This window comes from Hyperolius riggenbachi, chromosome 2, assembly GCF_040937935.1.
Source record: "Hyperolius riggenbachi isolate aHypRig1 chromosome 2, aHypRig1.pri, whole genome shotgun sequence".
Classification (NCBI taxonomy): domain Eukaryota; kingdom Metazoa; phylum Chordata; class Amphibia; order Anura; family Hyperoliidae; genus Hyperolius; species Hyperolius riggenbachi.
In genome coordinates, this window is record NC_090647.1 from 287,414,575 (window position 1) to 287,431,451 (window position 16,877).

General features: G+C 42.3%; 1 protein-coding gene across 14 annotated transcripts in view; it reads left to right on the top strand.

Annotated features, from left to right (window-relative positions):
• The window catches only part of ADGRB2 (adhesion G protein-coupled receptor B2), a 751,710-nt gene that overhangs the window by 182,786 nt on the left and 552,047 nt on the right, over positions 1-16,877 (top strand). The window lies entirely within an intron of this gene.

A 16,877-nucleotide genomic window follows, 5' to 3' on the forward strand; every position in this document is an offset into this window, starting at 1 on the left:
CGTGTGAGAGTAGGTTTAGGTCAGGTCATAGTAAAATATTGGTAAAGATTATCGATATTCTACTATCAAAATTAAGTAGTAGAATATTGGAAAATTTACTGATGATATTTTATTAGCGGCCATCTCCAATGCCCTTTTACCAACACAATGGCAGTCATTATTAAAATACAAACACAGAGTTTTAATCCCTCCAGACATGTAGTATCATTACACTCTGTAGAATAAGTTTGTCATTGCAATAAACTAAGTAAAGAAGTTATGGTACAAAGGGATGGATGCAATAAGGTCAACCAAGGAAACAGGAGAATTCTCTGTATTTTTCACTCAAAGCAATATACCATTGCCAAGGTTTCTAGCAAGTTTCCTGCAAAAGGTATAAAAGGCTCTTGCACAGGACAAAAGGAAAACATAGAGAAATGCGCCCTATATATATAGCCCTATATATATTTATAGAATTTAGCCTGTTTAGTTCCCCCTCATTTGTGTCTTATCACAAGTTGTAATTTGACCTCTCCCCTTTGTCACATGACTGCTACGGCATATAAGCTTATTGTTAACAATATGTCTGCTTCCGTGAATCAGGAAGTAGAAACAGTTCGCATTTATTTTAGGATTTGTATCAGCTGTAACAAAGAAATGTTTTTCGTGTAAAGGTTATTGCCGTTGTGTATCTTTTAGAGCAGAGAAAACGTTCTAAATTACAGCATGGCTTGTGTTGGGATGTTGCATGTTATATAGATTATTGTACCAAAGTGGAGTAACTCTTCAAAGCAGAAAAAAAAACCACAACAGGAAGGCAAGTAGTATTTTAAAAGTCAGTGATAGGACCTTCCACATCATTCTCCTGACTTCCGATGTCCTTTTAGCTCATACGTATGCTTATGCCTGACCCTTCTGAATCATGAGCCTCTGTATTGATTGTTTTTTGTAATGGGTGGCTTCATTAACCAATGGGGAAAGGCAAGAACCCAGCTGACTTCTATCTTCACTTTACCTGATTGCCTGATTGATTTCGCCTGCTTGTGTCACTGGGACTACAAATCATTCTGAAACACAGTTTTGCCTGGAGGTAACCACCGATTATGTATTTCATCTTTCACCCAGATTCTGCTAGCATGGGTTGTCTTTAGTTTCTAGGAAAAGACCTGATGGATAGTGGTACAGACAGACTAGAGTTTCTTCCCAATAGCTGGAAAGGACCATGCTTGATTGCAACTGCAGTGAACTTGTTGTTTTGATCATGAGCTCTTCAGTTCCAGCTCCTGCACCAGTAATGAACAGTGTATCTGTGGTCTGAAGTTCATGATGTCAGTGACAGTATAGTTATCTCATGTGGTGCTGCCTGGTACAATTAAACTGACTGAAGATCCTCTGCTGATCTGGAGCCCAGCTTGTGAAGGCAAGGGAACACAAAACACTGCTACAAGTTATTACTTCAACTGAATACTTCAGAGGCAAACCCAGGATTTTGAAGGTTGGGATTCCTGAAAGGTCTCTTTTAGCCACGCACAATATAATAATATGGTAGGACATTAGACTATGACTGTGTAGGATTAGATTGTGAGCTCCTCCGAGAAAAGTCAGAGACGTGACTATGTACTCTGTAAAGTGCTGCAGAAAATGTCCAAGCTATATAAATATGTAACAGTGGTTATAATGAGACAATGTTGATTTTTTTTTTTATTTCTTAGGGGGGAGGTGGAAGATAGTGATGATTCATATAGGGACAACCAGCTGATCACCACATTACAGATCATCAAAAAGAGTTCTCCAAATAAAAAAATGAAGAATGCCATTAGCATCATTAGAGCAACCCTCCCAACCCTGCCCTTAAATACCACCAACAGTAGATGCTTTGCAGGAAATATTCACAGGTGAGGTAATTGGCACTGATCACCACCCTAAAAAAATGCATTGCTCCTTTGCAAGTAAGGAGCTCTTAAAGGGGTGTTCAGAATTGTAACCTGGACAATACAGTGATTTAAATATCACTTTACCTGTCCCTAAGCTAAGATTAAGCAATCTGGACACTTGACAATAACATTGTTATATGTACAGAACTGTGGCTAAAATTGCCTTATACAGAAACTATCTTTCATGCAGGAAAGGCAGTTGGTCACATCCTTCTACTTTGTTAGGAATAATAGGCATGGCTTAATAGGAAGGAGTGAGACTTCAGTGAAAAATCTAACATTTTAATTGTGTGTGAAAGCTTTTCTTCACTCCAGTAGTCTAGTTTTCGTGAAAAGTTGACACAACAGAGGGTTCTCCATCTTTACAGTAAGCTCTGCCTTGAAACTCCCAGATATAGCTGGACATACTGTACCTGGAGGCTGGAGCCAATCATATCTGGTGATGGTACAGTGCCACGTGGTAACTGCACAGTTGTGAGAACTAGGCCCTAGGTGCAGCACAGGTGAGAACTACTGCTGAGAGTGAAATGTTGTGCCCATCTTCTTTCAGTTTCTCTCACCTGCTCCATGCATCTAATGCCTGGTTCACACTGCAAGAGCTTTTTGCAGCACTATGGATTTGAAAAGCTCTTGCTAATGCAATACTAAGGGCCCGATTGCGCGCGCAACACTTTGCGCGCGGAATTTCGCGCAAGTTTCATTTTATCACGCCTAAACTGAGTTTAGGCGTGATAAAGGGCTTTTCACAGGCGTGCAAACACTTTGCACCGCTTTGTGAATCAGGCCCTATGGATTATTTTTTTATGCAATCACATTGCTCAAGTGAGATCACACACATAGCGTTACATTAGCAAGAGCTTTTAAAATCCTGAGACAAACTCGTGAGGATGCACCCCCCCCTATCCCCAAATTGGAATGATCGCACAGCACCCAACAAATTGCACAGCACGTTATAGCTGCGGTGAGTCCCCCCAAAAAACACCCTCAGTATTGGTAGATAGCCAGGTATAGGTGCACCCAGTATTGATAGCTAGGTACAGTTTCCACCCGTATAGGTTAGCCAGGTACAGTTGCCACTAGTATAGGTTGGCCAGGCACTCTCTTAACTTCCTGTTTCTGCCTGGTGCAGTGCTGCCCCAGACTTCTGCTGCCTGAGGAAGTCGCCTCACTCATTTTGGGCGGACCGGGCCTGTGCTTAGAAATAGCTCTTGCAGTATTAACCAGCCCTAAGCACTACGCATTTGGAGGTTATCATATATAGAAGGGGCACTGTATCAATACACTATACATCACTTTGCACCCTATCATATTTCAAATGCTGTTCAATTTATATAGGACACATATTTGAGCTGCAAAGAATGATTTACTGTGGTAGAATGGCAGGAAACTGGCAGAAAACGTATAACATGCAGAAAAAGAAGGAAACAAAAAACTGAAAAAAAACCAAAGATTTAAATTATAAATGTAACGTTTCTAAAATAATGTTCAAACTACAGCTTAGAGGTCCTATTGTTGCTTGTTATTCTGCTACTGGGGATAATAAAGGAGATGATGTTAAAATGTAGTATTTCAGCTGCAGCATACACATTTTAGTGTTGAAAATGTAATATCAATAGACAGTACAGAGAAGTAACACTGCAATACCAATAAAAGCTGATGCCAGTATTTAGACACTGCACCATTTAGCATCAGTTTTACTTTACCGTATTTTTTGGACCATAAGCCGTACGTTTTCTCCCTCAAAAGTGGGGAGAAAAGGTGAGTGCAACTTATAGACCAAATACAGGGAGTCCTCGACTTATGAACACCCGCCAATACGAATGGCCACTGACCCATCATGTTTACCTGTTAGCTACTTCCTGTCCTGTGTTCTCCCTGTGTGCAGAGTGTAGAGTAATGAACCAGGAAACAGTAGCCTATATCTCACTTGTCCCAGGCGCCATTACGCAATGAGCGACATTTTTTCACCCTGAAGGCTAGGGGAAGCCATGAGGGAACAAAGACGTTGCTCATAGCGTGGAGGCACCGGAGCAGGTGAGACACCTGCTGCTGTTTCCCTGTGCATTATACTTTGCACTGAGCATGGTTTTTGTCCTCTAAAAGTATGACTTATGGTCAGGAGCGTCTTATGGCCCAAAAAAAGTAATTATCTTGGTTTCAGCATCAGAAAAACTTTCTATATTTATATATTGCTGCATATTGGTATGTAACCTTGACCTCTAAGTGATGTTTAGCAGTTGTTGTTTAATATGCATAATTCTCCTTCCAGAGCACTCTGGGAGACCAGGGCCCATATGCAATTCCACTTTTCTCCTACATTTTCTCCTAGGAGATACTTTTTCATCTTCTGTTTTAACTAACTTTTCAGCAATCTGCTATTGAAAATATACTAAAGGTAGGTGAAAAAGCACTGACAAAATGATTCTGAGTATTTTCCTGCTAGCTGGTGACTTAAAAGTCATTGGTAAGGTGTGTAAATATCACCTACGATGAAACTTAGGAGAAAAAAGTGAATTGAATAAGGACCCAGGGCCCATATGTAATTCACTTTTTCACCTGAGTTTTCTCCTAGGAGATATTTATAGTTTAAAAGGAAATAATTATGGCAGCCTCCATATACCTCTTGCTTCCGCTTCCATTTAAGCACCACAGATTTATAAAAAGAGACACGTGTTTAATTTTAACTTTTTATTTCGAATTTTAACTTTTTATTTCGTTGTCTGTATTTTTTGCCATGCATTCTATGCTGAAGACATGATATAAGAGAAACAATAAAAGGACAAAGCAGGGAATAAATTCCAAATTCCAACCATGTTGTGATGATCCGCTCAGCTGGCTGCACAGGCAGACAGCTGTTTGTCCATTCCTCTAGTCTGTGGGCTGCAGGTCTCTGGAACAGAGACCTGTCTTTTCATTGCAAGTTTCTGTTCTGTTCTCTTGCTGGGGAATTTGCATACATTCGTTGTGCAAATCCCCTGCCTGCCTTCTTTGATGACTGGCACTATGGGAGCTTTATGTTTCCCAGGATGCTTTGCTGGTCATTTCCCTTCCTTGCTCAGTTCCTGATGGACACTGCTGGAGTGTCAGCCATTGCTATCTAGTATAGTTAATTCCTGGGGGTTGCTTTAGGCTCCCCTTCTAGCCCAGTCAGGTTGTATTATCTGTATTGCCTGTTCTGTCTTGTCTTGCCTGTTTGCCATTGTCCTGTCCCTATGGTGGTTGACAGGAAATGGTTCTGATCTATGTTCTTGGAGTATAGCTGGTGCAGCGGTTGCTACCAGCTATCTCTTCTGTTCTGTCTTCTGGGATCGCGCTAGCTACTTTGTGCTAGCGCTGGGGATCCTTCTGTTCTGTTTCCTGGGATCGCGCTAGCTACTTTGTGCGAGCGCTGGGGATCCTTCTGTTCTGTCTTGTCGGTCGCGATTGCGCTGTCACCAACGGCGGTTGATAGCGAATCGTTCTGTCTTGCTGAGATCGCACTAGCCGCTAGCGTTAGCGGCTGTGGATCTTTCTGATCTGTGTTCCTGCTTGGATCACACTTGCTCTGGCGGAAGAGCGGTGGATCCTTCCTGCCTAGTTCTTGTTTTTCGTGTGTCTGTCTTGTCCGCTGCGCTTGCTACAGGCTCGGTGAGGTAACCGTTAAGCAAGCGCTCGCGTCCCCTGTTTCATGTTTGTCTATGGTTAGTTAGGCGTGCTTGTCTCTATTGTGCTTATCACGTGGAGATCGCGCATAACCGCGTGCACTGTTGCGAATGAGTGCGGTGTTCGCGGTTAGCTAGCGGTTGTTATTTTCCGTATCTCCTTATTGTATTTGCTGTGCCTTTGCTACCCTCGTATTCTATTCTGTTCTGCCTTGTGTCACGTCTCGCGATCGCACCTCTCGCGATCGCGTTCCTATTTCGTATCTGCTGTTGTGTGTGCGCGGTCGCGGAGTGGTGACTGGATTGGCGCACACACATACAACCTATCCCTTTTGCTCAATCTCATTCACAATCGCCTCTCTTGCGATTGCGTTCTGTGCTTCGTACAATTCCTGTCTGGCACTTGTGGAGGTACAGAGGATTGGTTCCTCTGCACTCCCCAGCGCCATCTGCCGACAGGAATTTCCCTCTACAGGTGCGTAGCACCTTTTGCTGGGTTCCTGCAAATTATACGCTTGTGGAGGATCTCCGCCGTGTCAGCGCACGCGTTGTGCGCTGATCACGGGGAAAGTTCCACAATCGTGACAGAATGACCAGCCCAACCCAAAACCCCAGTGTAGACGGAATTTCCGATTTGTACGATTTTGTCGAGTATGATTCCTGGGTCTTTAAGAGTTTCAAAATGTTAAATTCAGAGAAGAAAGAGGATTTTCTCTCTGAATGCATAAAATTTTGTCTGAATCCTACTTTTCAGATTACTGATCCGTCCACGTCTGCTCTCCAATTAGCTTATGTGCTTTTGAAAGATGATCTGTTTGTATGGGCTCATGAAATTTTGCAAGACAATTCTTGGAATGATAATCTATATCAGTTTCTTACTTTTACATTTTCCTACTGGTTTGAGTTGCCTTGCTTGCCACCTGCCCTGTATGAGTGTGTAGTTGCTAATGAGTCAGCTGCTCTACCTACTCCATGCAAAACCTTTCAGTATGACAATCAGTTCAATGTGTCTGTTGCCACTTCAGGTTTTAAACAGCAGACATGCAAAGTGGCGAAAAAGAGAAAAACTAAAAAACGCAAGCATCGGAATAAAACACTCCCTATTGATGTTTGTAATGATGTTGTTCCGTCTCCGGCTTTTTTGCCCCAATCCAAAGCTTATGTGAATCCTGCTATAGGTAGGATCGCACACTACATTAAAGCAGTTAAAAAATCTGTTCTTGTTCCTGAACTCCAACCCTATGGAGATTATGTGGATACTGGCCTGTTTGAACCCCCATTTGCTTCCTGGGATATTGGGGCCTTGCTGGAAGAATTCGATTTTGATTGGAAAGCCTTTTGCGATTTTTACATCGCAAAAAGCGAAGATGTCTTGAATGCTTGTCTTGACTCTATGTACCTTCTGATTGATTCCGATGAATGTGACGAGGATGATGTGGATCTGGTGATCTATGTATGGCAAACGATTTTGGATGAGTTGCACACACACCAACCAATTGATTCCAATAAAGAGACATCGTTGTCGGATGATTGTTCCTGCCTTTCTGGGGTAAAGCATGTGAGTCTTGACTTTGTGCAATCTGAAATGAGTGGGTGTGCCGCTGTGGTTGATTCCTGTGCGAATCCTGAAGGATTCGCTCCTGACAGTGTGCAGTTTGAATCTGTGCGATCTGATGCCTGTTTCTCGGATGTTCCTGCAGATTGTGATCGGCATGAGTCTGCCGGTTTCCTCAAGGATGTGTGGGATCCTTTGTCATTTAGAAACAGATCTTTGAGATCTTCCGTCTGTGACCCTGCTATGGGGAAAATTTCTCGACTATGCAGCGTCAAAAGTAAAATTATTATGCCTAATAAAGTTTATCCTGTTGATGTCGCCATTTCTTCTGCAAATGAGTTTCTGTCTCACCCTGTTCACACCTGTGCAGGCCTGTTGCCTGATGACAGTTGCTCCAGTGTTTCTGTCCTAGATGCCTTGCAGTCTGCTCCGCAGATCGCGGAGGTTTGCGATATGGAAGCGTCAGTTTCGCAACCTAAAGCGATCTTGGATCCGCAAATTTTGCGTTCTGACTCCTCGGATTCGACATTGTTAGCCGAATCTAAGAATGAGACAGCGCTTCGGTTTTGCGAATCTGATGCTGAAGCTTCTTTGCCTTGTCCAGAGAAGCTTTCTCTGAACCTGCCCTGTACCATGAATGAAGGCATGATGTCCACTTGCATTGACATTTGCGAGTCTGATTCTGAAGAAAGTATTGACTCTCCACCCAGTACTCTGGATAAGTCAATATTGCCTTGTACAATATCTCCTGCCCTGCCCCTAGAGGCTCGTCTAGGTATTGCTGCTATTTTTACCTGTCTTTCTGCAGTTTTGGAATTGCAAGCTAGTTTGACTACTACGCAGAGTTCTGGGTGCAGCGAGATTAAAGTTAGGGAGTCAGTGTGTGGTCCAGTGAATATTCCTGTACGTTCCACTCATGATGATGAAATTCAGTCTCAGTTTATGGTGGAACCTTCCCTGGGACATCTGCCCTGTTTTCAAAATAAAGTTCCAGTTTTGCCCTGTAACATGGATAGTACAGAATCCTTCTTAGACAACTTGAAAAATGATGTTCCTGAGGTCTTGTTTGATGATCTAAAGGTCTCCGAGTTCCTCCCAAAGGGTGCAGAACTTGTAGGAGATGTCTCCTGCCCCCCAGGTCCTTCTGAGGTGTTGCCCACTTCAATAGGCATTGCTGCCTTGCTGACTACTTTTGCAGCTCTTGTGGAGCTTCATTCACGTGTAGTCAATGATGATATTACAGTTACAGAAAATTCTGAATTTGAGTCCGAGTCTTCTTTTGAAAGACCAGTACCTGTGATCTTTACTCGTGATGATTTTCTGCCCGGTACTGGTTTTGGTCTTGTCGTGTCGGACTCTGAGGTTGGCAGTTCCCCGACATGTCCTGAGGTTTCTCCTGTGCTAGTGTACCCCGATGTGCTCTGTGACCCAGAAAGCCCAAGTGTGCCTCGGTTACCAGCGTACTCAGATGCTTCCTCAGTGGAGACATGTTCTGATATAGCCTGCCTGCTTGCATGCCCAGAAGTGGTCCCTGAAAGTCCTGATCTTGATGGGTGTCCTGCTAATTTTGAGTCTGGAATGATCATAGGTTCCATAGGGGTTCTTGGTGGTTCTCCATGTGAGCCTGGTGAGCGTTCTGGCTTCTTGGGATCTCTGCGGAGCTTCAAGGCGTTCTGGGAGATTCCGGGAAAGGTTTTGCTTGGTGCCCTGAATACGATCAGCAATGGCTTTGGTGTTGTAAGGGACACTTCGAACAGGTATTGCGGCAGGTTTGGTATTCTTGGACGCTCCTTGGAAGGTGGTGGGTATTGTCTGGAGGGTGTCGATGGCTTCTTCTCTGGTGTCCACAGTCCTGATGGGTGTTACGCTGAGACTTGCAGTGCTGATGGGCATGTTTCGGTGGCTTCTGCTTCTGATGAGGTCGGTTTCGGATGGACTGACTCTGGAATTGGGCCTTGTCGGGCTGTCCTGACCTTCATGAGTCTTCAGTTAGAGTTTTGTGATGTTACCAGTCTTGAGGGATGTCTGGAATCCATCCCTAGAAGGGGGGGTACTGTGATGATCCGCTCAGCTGGCTGCACAGGCAGACAGCTGTTTGTCCATTCCTCTAGTCTGTGGGCTGCAGGTCTCTGGAACAGAGACCTGTCTTTTCATTGCAAGTTTCTGTTCTGTTCTCTTGCTGGGGAATTTGCATACATTTGTTGTGCAAATCCCCTGCCTGCCTTCTTTGATGACTGGCACTATGGGAGCTTTATGTTTCCCAGGATGCTTTGCTGGTCATTTCCCTTCCTTGCTCAGTTCCTGATGGACACTGCTGGAGTGTCAGCCATTGCTATCTAGTAATTAATTCCTGGGGGTTGCTTTAGGCTCCCCTTCTAGCCCAGTCAGGTTGTATTATCTGTATTGCCTGTTCTGTCTTGTCTTGCCTGTTTGCCATTGTCCTGTCCCTATGGTGGTTGACAGGAAATGGTTCTGATCTATGTTCTTGGAGTATAGCTGGTGCAGCGGTTGCTACCAGCTATCTCTTCTGTTCTGTCTTCTGGGATCTACTTTGTGCTAGCGCTGGGGATCCTTCTGTTCTGTTTCCTGGGATCGCGCTAGCTACTTTGTGCGAGCGCTGAGGATCCTTCTGTTCTGTCTTGTCGGTCGCGATTGCGCTGTCACCAACGGCGGTTGATAGCGAATCGTTCTGTCTTGCTGAGATCGCACTAGCCGCTAGCGTTAGCGGCTGTGGATCTTTCTGATCTGTGTTCCTGCTTGGATCACACTTGCTCTGGCGGAAGAGCGGTGGATCCTTCCTGCCTAGTTCTTGTTTTTCGTGTGTCTGTCTTGTCCGCTGCGCTTGCTACAGGTTCGGTGAGGTAACCGTTAAGCAAGCGCTCGCGTCCCCTGTTTCATGTTTGTCTATGGTTAGTTAGGCGTGCTTGTCTCTATTGTGCTTATCACGTGGAGATCGCGCATAACCGCGTGCACTGTTGCGAATGAGTGCGGTGTTCGCGGTTAGCTAGCGGTTGTTATTTTCCGTATCTCCTTATTGTATTTGCTGTGCCTTTGCTACCCTCGTATTCTATTCTGTTCTGCCTTGTGTCACGTCTCGCGATCGCACCTCTCGCGATCGCGTTCCTATTTCGTATCTGCTGTTGTGTGTGCGCGGTCGCGGAGTGGTGACTGGATTGGCGCACACACATACAACCTATCCCTTTTGCTCAATCTCATTCACAATCGCCTCTCTTGCGATTGCGTTCTGTGCTTCGTACAATTCCTGTCTGGCACTTGTGGAGGTACAGAGGATTGGTTCCTCTGCACTCCCCAGCGCCATCTGCCGACAGGAATTTCCCTCTACAGGTGCGTAGCACCTTTTGCTGGGTTCCTGCAAATTATACGCTTGTGGAGGATCTCCGCCGTGTCAGCGCACGCGTTGTGCGCTGATCACGGGGAAAGTTCCACAATCGTGACACATGTAGGCAAATAAAATATTCTTGTTTTGTATTTCTGTATTGTTATGATTATTGAGATTGTTTTCCAAGCCAGCTTGCTAGAAGGGCTTAGTATATCTTTTGGCATAGCTGTGATATATGTAGAAAAAATCAGATGTCATCTACTGTGTGTTATGGCAGCAGATACATTAAAATTATAAATGCATACTAGGGTAGCTGTGTTTTAGTGTAGTTTGCATGCGCTATGTGCCTAATAGTGAAACCCCAACTATTGTTAGGAAATAAGCACGTGCCTTCATTTTAACTTTGAACATTGCTAGAATCATTGGCAAACATTATTTCAAATGGCTTATTTTCTTTACCGGCAAATAACCATGCAGTTATTCCACAGAGATCCCAGCTGGCTGAATAGTGTACTGTTTAAGGGCTCTGCCTCTGACACAGGAGACCTGGTTTTGAATCTTGGCTCTTTCTGTTCAGTAAGCCAACACCTATTCAGTAGGAGATCTTGGGCAAGACTCCCTAACACTGCTAATGCCTACTGAGTGCGGTCTAGTGGCTGCAGTTCTGGCGATTTGAGTCTGCCAAGAGAAAATCACTTTGTCTTGTCTAACAAAGCTGTCAGTATGGAAGGGTCAAATCTACTGCCAGTCACTCCGTTAATGCAGGTGTATAAGTAACAATGTATTCTGCTGCTGCAGTTATTAAAGAGGAGCTGTAATCAAAGAAACATAATGAATAAAATTGCTTATTTTTATGATATTTATTTATAAATTGATCTAACCAGTATTTGCCTACTGTAAGATCTTTCCTCTCCCTGATTTACTTTCTGTAAATTATCACAGGTGGTAACATCTTTAGTACTGGCAGGCGATCTCTTCAGAATTCTAGTTTTCTGACAGTTCTCAAGCCAGTAGGAAAGATCTTTGGTCTCCTAGAATGCTCAGGTGGCTGCCTACATATTGCTCTGTTGGCTGTCTACATATGTTAAGTTTAATGGGTTGAAGCAAAATATGTGGTAATGGTAATGTCATAATGGTGCATATTTGAACCAAATTTTAAGTGAAAGTGAAATATTGCTGTAAACATATTTTATTTATTTCCATACTGTGACATCTTCCACAGCACTTTACAGAGAATATAATATTGTCACTAACTGTTCCTCAGAGAGGCTTACAATGTAATCCATAGCATTGTCTTATGCTCATCATAGTCCAGTTTTTAGAGGATGCCAATCAACGTATCTGTATTTTTTGAGAACTTGAACGTATCTGTATTTTTTGAGAACTTGAAAGGAAATCAGAGTACCCAGAGTAAACTCACACAAACACGAGGTGAACAACCATGCAGATAGTGTCCTGGCCCAGATTCAAAGTAGGGAACCATCATTACATATAGCACTTACTAGCATAAGTTTAACAAATTAATATGAATCTTACTTCTGCAAAAAAACAACTTCATCAACACCTAAAAATCTGTAGTTTATATTAGTGCTCCCTAATATTTTTTTTTTTTGTACGCCTGAAAACTTGAAGATTTATTTTAACTTGGATCCTGTCAATGCCACTTAAAATGATCTGAAAAACCTGCTGAAGCCTTTTCATGCAGGTATGCAGATGGCACATTGCCCTTTTTTTGCCCTCCATTGGGCAGTGTGACTTGACAGATAAACAGAGGCTGGCACTATTCCCATCCTGTCATTGTGTAAGGCAGTGGATATGACAGAACATACTTCAGAGAGAGAAATTTGCAGAACACCCTGCAATATCTGAAGAGGCAGCTTGTCTTAAATCATATTTAGCTACGATGAATTCCTCCGGTGACTTCCGCTGCATCTCCGACATAAGCAGTATGCCTCAGAGCCGCAACAAGGCTTGGGGGGCAACAGCCCATGTCAGTCACTTGGACTGCACTGTGATCTGGCACTCAGTGAACCTCAGGTTACATTACCATATGGAAGCCCCTTGTTTTCTCAGCAGCTAAAAGCTGAATTGCAAACACAGCAAACTGTTTAACGATTCATCATGCAATCAATATAATACACTTGAAAAAACATTAAAATACTCCCAAAGCTGACACAAAAACAATAAGCATTCCCTCTCTCCCCATGTAATGTGGGGTATAGAGAAAAAGCCCTCCCTGAAATTGAAATCAAGCAGTTTGTGTTTTATAATTACTTGATGTGTCTAATTCTCACTTCTTACAGCTGACACAAATTGCTTCTACTGTTTAGTTATATAATTGCTCACTCGACAGTATTTCACTGCTTAGCGTTTTCCTGTGCCTCCACATTCAGTCTTCTGTGAGACATTTCGGCACGCCACACAACTCTGTGGTGCTTCCGTGTCTTGTGACTGAAGTAAAATGTAGCTTTATTTGTATATAGCAGTTATTACTTATGCTATTTTTTTGTTTTATGAAAATATCAGGTCATGACATCAGAAAACAGCAGCTGGGGTTGCTAAGTATTAGGCAACGGCCCAAAATATGGGAATGGTGAAGAACAGAAATTAGAAACTAAGCTTTGCAATACATTTAGCGGGACAGTCTGGACCTCCTCATAGGCTTCTTGGCAGTGTGAACAAGAGCTTGGAGCTCATGTTCCTTTATCTGAAGGCTTACAGTATATTACACTAAGAAATAGTAATTGATCATGAATGAAAATAAAAAGAACTTTATATTAGAGCACTCCTTCATTGGAATACTGGGTTAGAAGGCAATGAATCAGTGCACTCAGCATGCAGCGAGAACAAGATGGATCCATGGTTATGCTGTCTTCCTCCATGTCATCTCGCTTCTTAAAACTTAATATGAGTAAAACAGAACTAATCGAAAAAACTACTTTTTTCATGCCAACTAACTTGTTTGTGAAATGCCAAAACAGCCACATTACAACATTTTTGAGGAGGAAAACTTTCTAAAGTGTACGGCAAAAATCTTTAAATAAGCCCCTTTCTTCAGATGGCATCATGAAACTGAACACTCCTGTCTTGTGGCCAGAAGATATTTCAATCATTTGAAATGAAGTATGAACTCTGATGAAACTAATATGCTGTGCACAGACAAAGACAAAAAACATACACGATAAAACTCTGCGCTTGTAGGAGATGAATAACTCTAGCTTTAATCAATATATGCCAATATATAAAAATCACTAAAATAGCAGTAAAATAGCAGTGAACCTTCTCATAATATTAGTCACACCTCTGCAAGTCAGAATTTGAAAGATGATTACTTATGGGGACAGCGATGGGTAAGAGATTCACACAGAGGTTCGCAAATCTCTTTATGGCCCATTTGTCCTATACGGCCCGGACGGCCCCGGTGTGGATCTCGTGCTCTAGAGGCATTTTCTTGATGACGCAATACTTATTTGGAAGGTGGGGTCGAGGAAAAACTTAAAGTGTTTCTGCAATTAGTCTCTTACAAGTGCAGCAGGAGTTTTAAATTATCTTGCTTGTTTTTGAATTTGCTGTGAGGGGGAGTTCTCACAGTTTTCTCCTTGCTGCTGATAGGTATTTGGATTGGGAAGTGCTGCAATTTTTCATATTTTCAAATAAAAAAAAATTCCACAACAGATGCAACTGGAGATGCATTTTGATGCATAGCTGTATTAAATTCTGGCTTTTGTGGTTTTCTGGAATCCAGCTTCAGTCATTATTCTAAAACAAATCAGATGGTACTTTATGCTTAGCTATTCACAAATACATTTACTGAAGAGAGCTGTGGGTGATTTATACAGATGATAAAGGGTGAAAGGGACAGTATTGAACAATTACCTAGCAGAGACCTTTCTATAGATCTGTGAACTTTGACTCATTTTCAGTAGTGCCAGTTTTGCAGTATTTGCTCAGCATAGATGGGTTGAGCCAATGAATTTCCTGCTAAGTTGTGTCGGAGACCCACTTTACATTTACTGCAGCTTCAGACTCAGAACTGGTATTGATCCTGATGAAAGGCTCACATCTGAGGAAGACAAGGACACTGCGTATTGCTATCACCAGAAACAAAACATTTTATGTGTGAATGTTGCTTGTGTCATTCTCAAAATCACACACAAGTATAGAACCGTGCATTGCTTCCATAAAACTGCAGAATAAAGGGGGCAGTAAAATAATAAAGTAAAGAGATGTAATTATCATTAAAGAAGATGAATGAGGTGTTAATAATTTAGAGTTGATGCAGGATTAAGCAAATTTTGTATGGAAATGTATGCAGCTTGAAAATGGACCAATCAAACCCCACCAAGGTGGATCTATTTTTAAAGAGAACCTGTACTGAGTAAAAATATTTAAAATAAACACATGAGGTAACTTCAAATGAACATTACATAGTTACCTTGCCATCAGTTCCTCTCAGAAGCTCACCATTTTCTTCTGACAAAAATCCCTTCCAGTTATGACAATATTTTGTCAGATCTGAAATATATCAGTCGCTGTCAATAAAATATCAGTTGCTGTCAGTTATAGCTGAGAGGAAATCTGATGTACCAGGTAATGTCCATGTTTCCCTATGGCACACGTGGGCGATGTTACAGTTTAACTGTGTGGTGACCAGAAAGCTGTTATGGGGTAATGGCCATTTTCAAAATGGAGGACGGAAAATTCCCTTGATCACAGTGAACAAACAGGACGTGGGAAAGGAGAAAGACACTGAGGAGTAGACTACATGGAAGGTAAGTATGACTTGTGTATGCTTATTTTGACTTTTAATTTTCAGTTCAGGTTTTCTTTAAGCTGCAACATTTGCATAATCCTGCATGAACTGAGAATTGCATCTTATTTACTATCCCTAATTACCTTGTAATGTATATCACGTACAACACACACACACACCACATGAGCTACATCAACTGGTATGTTAACACAGTGCGGCAAAAGTTTGCTAAAATTACCATGCACTCACAGAGCACTACAATTTTACCAGAATTTATGATGTAGAATGCATTGCGGAAGTAGTACAGCTTGCATTACCCTGATACACTTTTTTTTGTCTAATGCATATACAATAGCATTGCTAATGTTACCTAAGTACCACATGCTATGGCAGTGGCATACCTGTAAAACTGACATGTGCTATGTGCGCACAGGATAATCTTACTGGACTTTTGTGAATATGCTCCAATGTGGTGTACATTTTGACTTAAGTACATATCTCTGTGTAAAGGCCTGTACCCACCTTGCAATTCTTCCGGTGATTTTTCAGATGATTGGTGCTTTTTGAGTGATGTGCGGTCCTTTATGCAGTCTCGCGACGTGGGTACAGGTGCATGATCATGCAAATGTCACATAGCGTCGTGCGGGGATAATGACCGTCACAGCGGATCAGATCTCATCACATCCTTTGTGCAATATCACGCGTACCCGCCGGCTGGAAGATGAAGGAAGATGGATGGGGGGGGGGGGGGGGGGTACTCGTCGCTGGATCCATCTCCCTGCATCGCGAGGTGAGTACTTATCTTAAGTGATATCAATTAGTATAATCCCACTAGATGACTGAAGGTCATCCACAAACTCAAGGAAAGCCTGGATTTAATGGTAAGAATAAAATAAAAAAAAACCACAAGGGACGTTAAAATAAAGACGTATGTCATGCATTTGTCATAACTGCATTTAGAAACACATTACAGATTGTAATTCACATATAATGGCATTAAAGAGTGTTTTTAATATTTGTGTGGAGTTCATCTTTAAGTTATAGCACACCAGAATGAATTAGAGCCCTGTGGAGAGAGTAGTCTGCCAAGCTGTTGAATAGATTTCATACTGGGACTCGTGGGTGGTAAAATAATTACCATTACAAAGCGCTATGAATGGGATGGAGAAAATTAAAAGAAAATAACGGTGAATCCCTTTAACATTTGAATTCTTTTATTTCAGCTCAGGTAATGAGAAATATATTGGAGTTTCAGTCCATTGTCTTGTGAGGGAGGCAGACAGTATTCTAAAGCCGGTCATCAGCATTGGACTTTTCATTTTCATATTGTTTGCTGACGATTCAACAGCCAATGCAACTGCCAAGCGGTCATATTGTTTTATGACCTCTGCATGTCTGTGAACAGAACAACTCCCCTCAATTCCCCAGGACATTAGAAAATGATCCAGAAAATCCTGTTGGCCTTTGTCCCCAATAGCAATTATCTTCTGTGTTATGAACGTGTCCCTTGACATAGCAGTCACTGCCCAGTTTGTTTTTATGACCTGATAAGTTTTTTTACCCAGCTCTACAAAAGCTACCTACGCACAATAAACAGGAGCTACTCATGCAAACCATAGTCTAAGATCTTTCTCATTAAGGATTAGCCTACATAGCCATGATTTAAAGGGTAGAT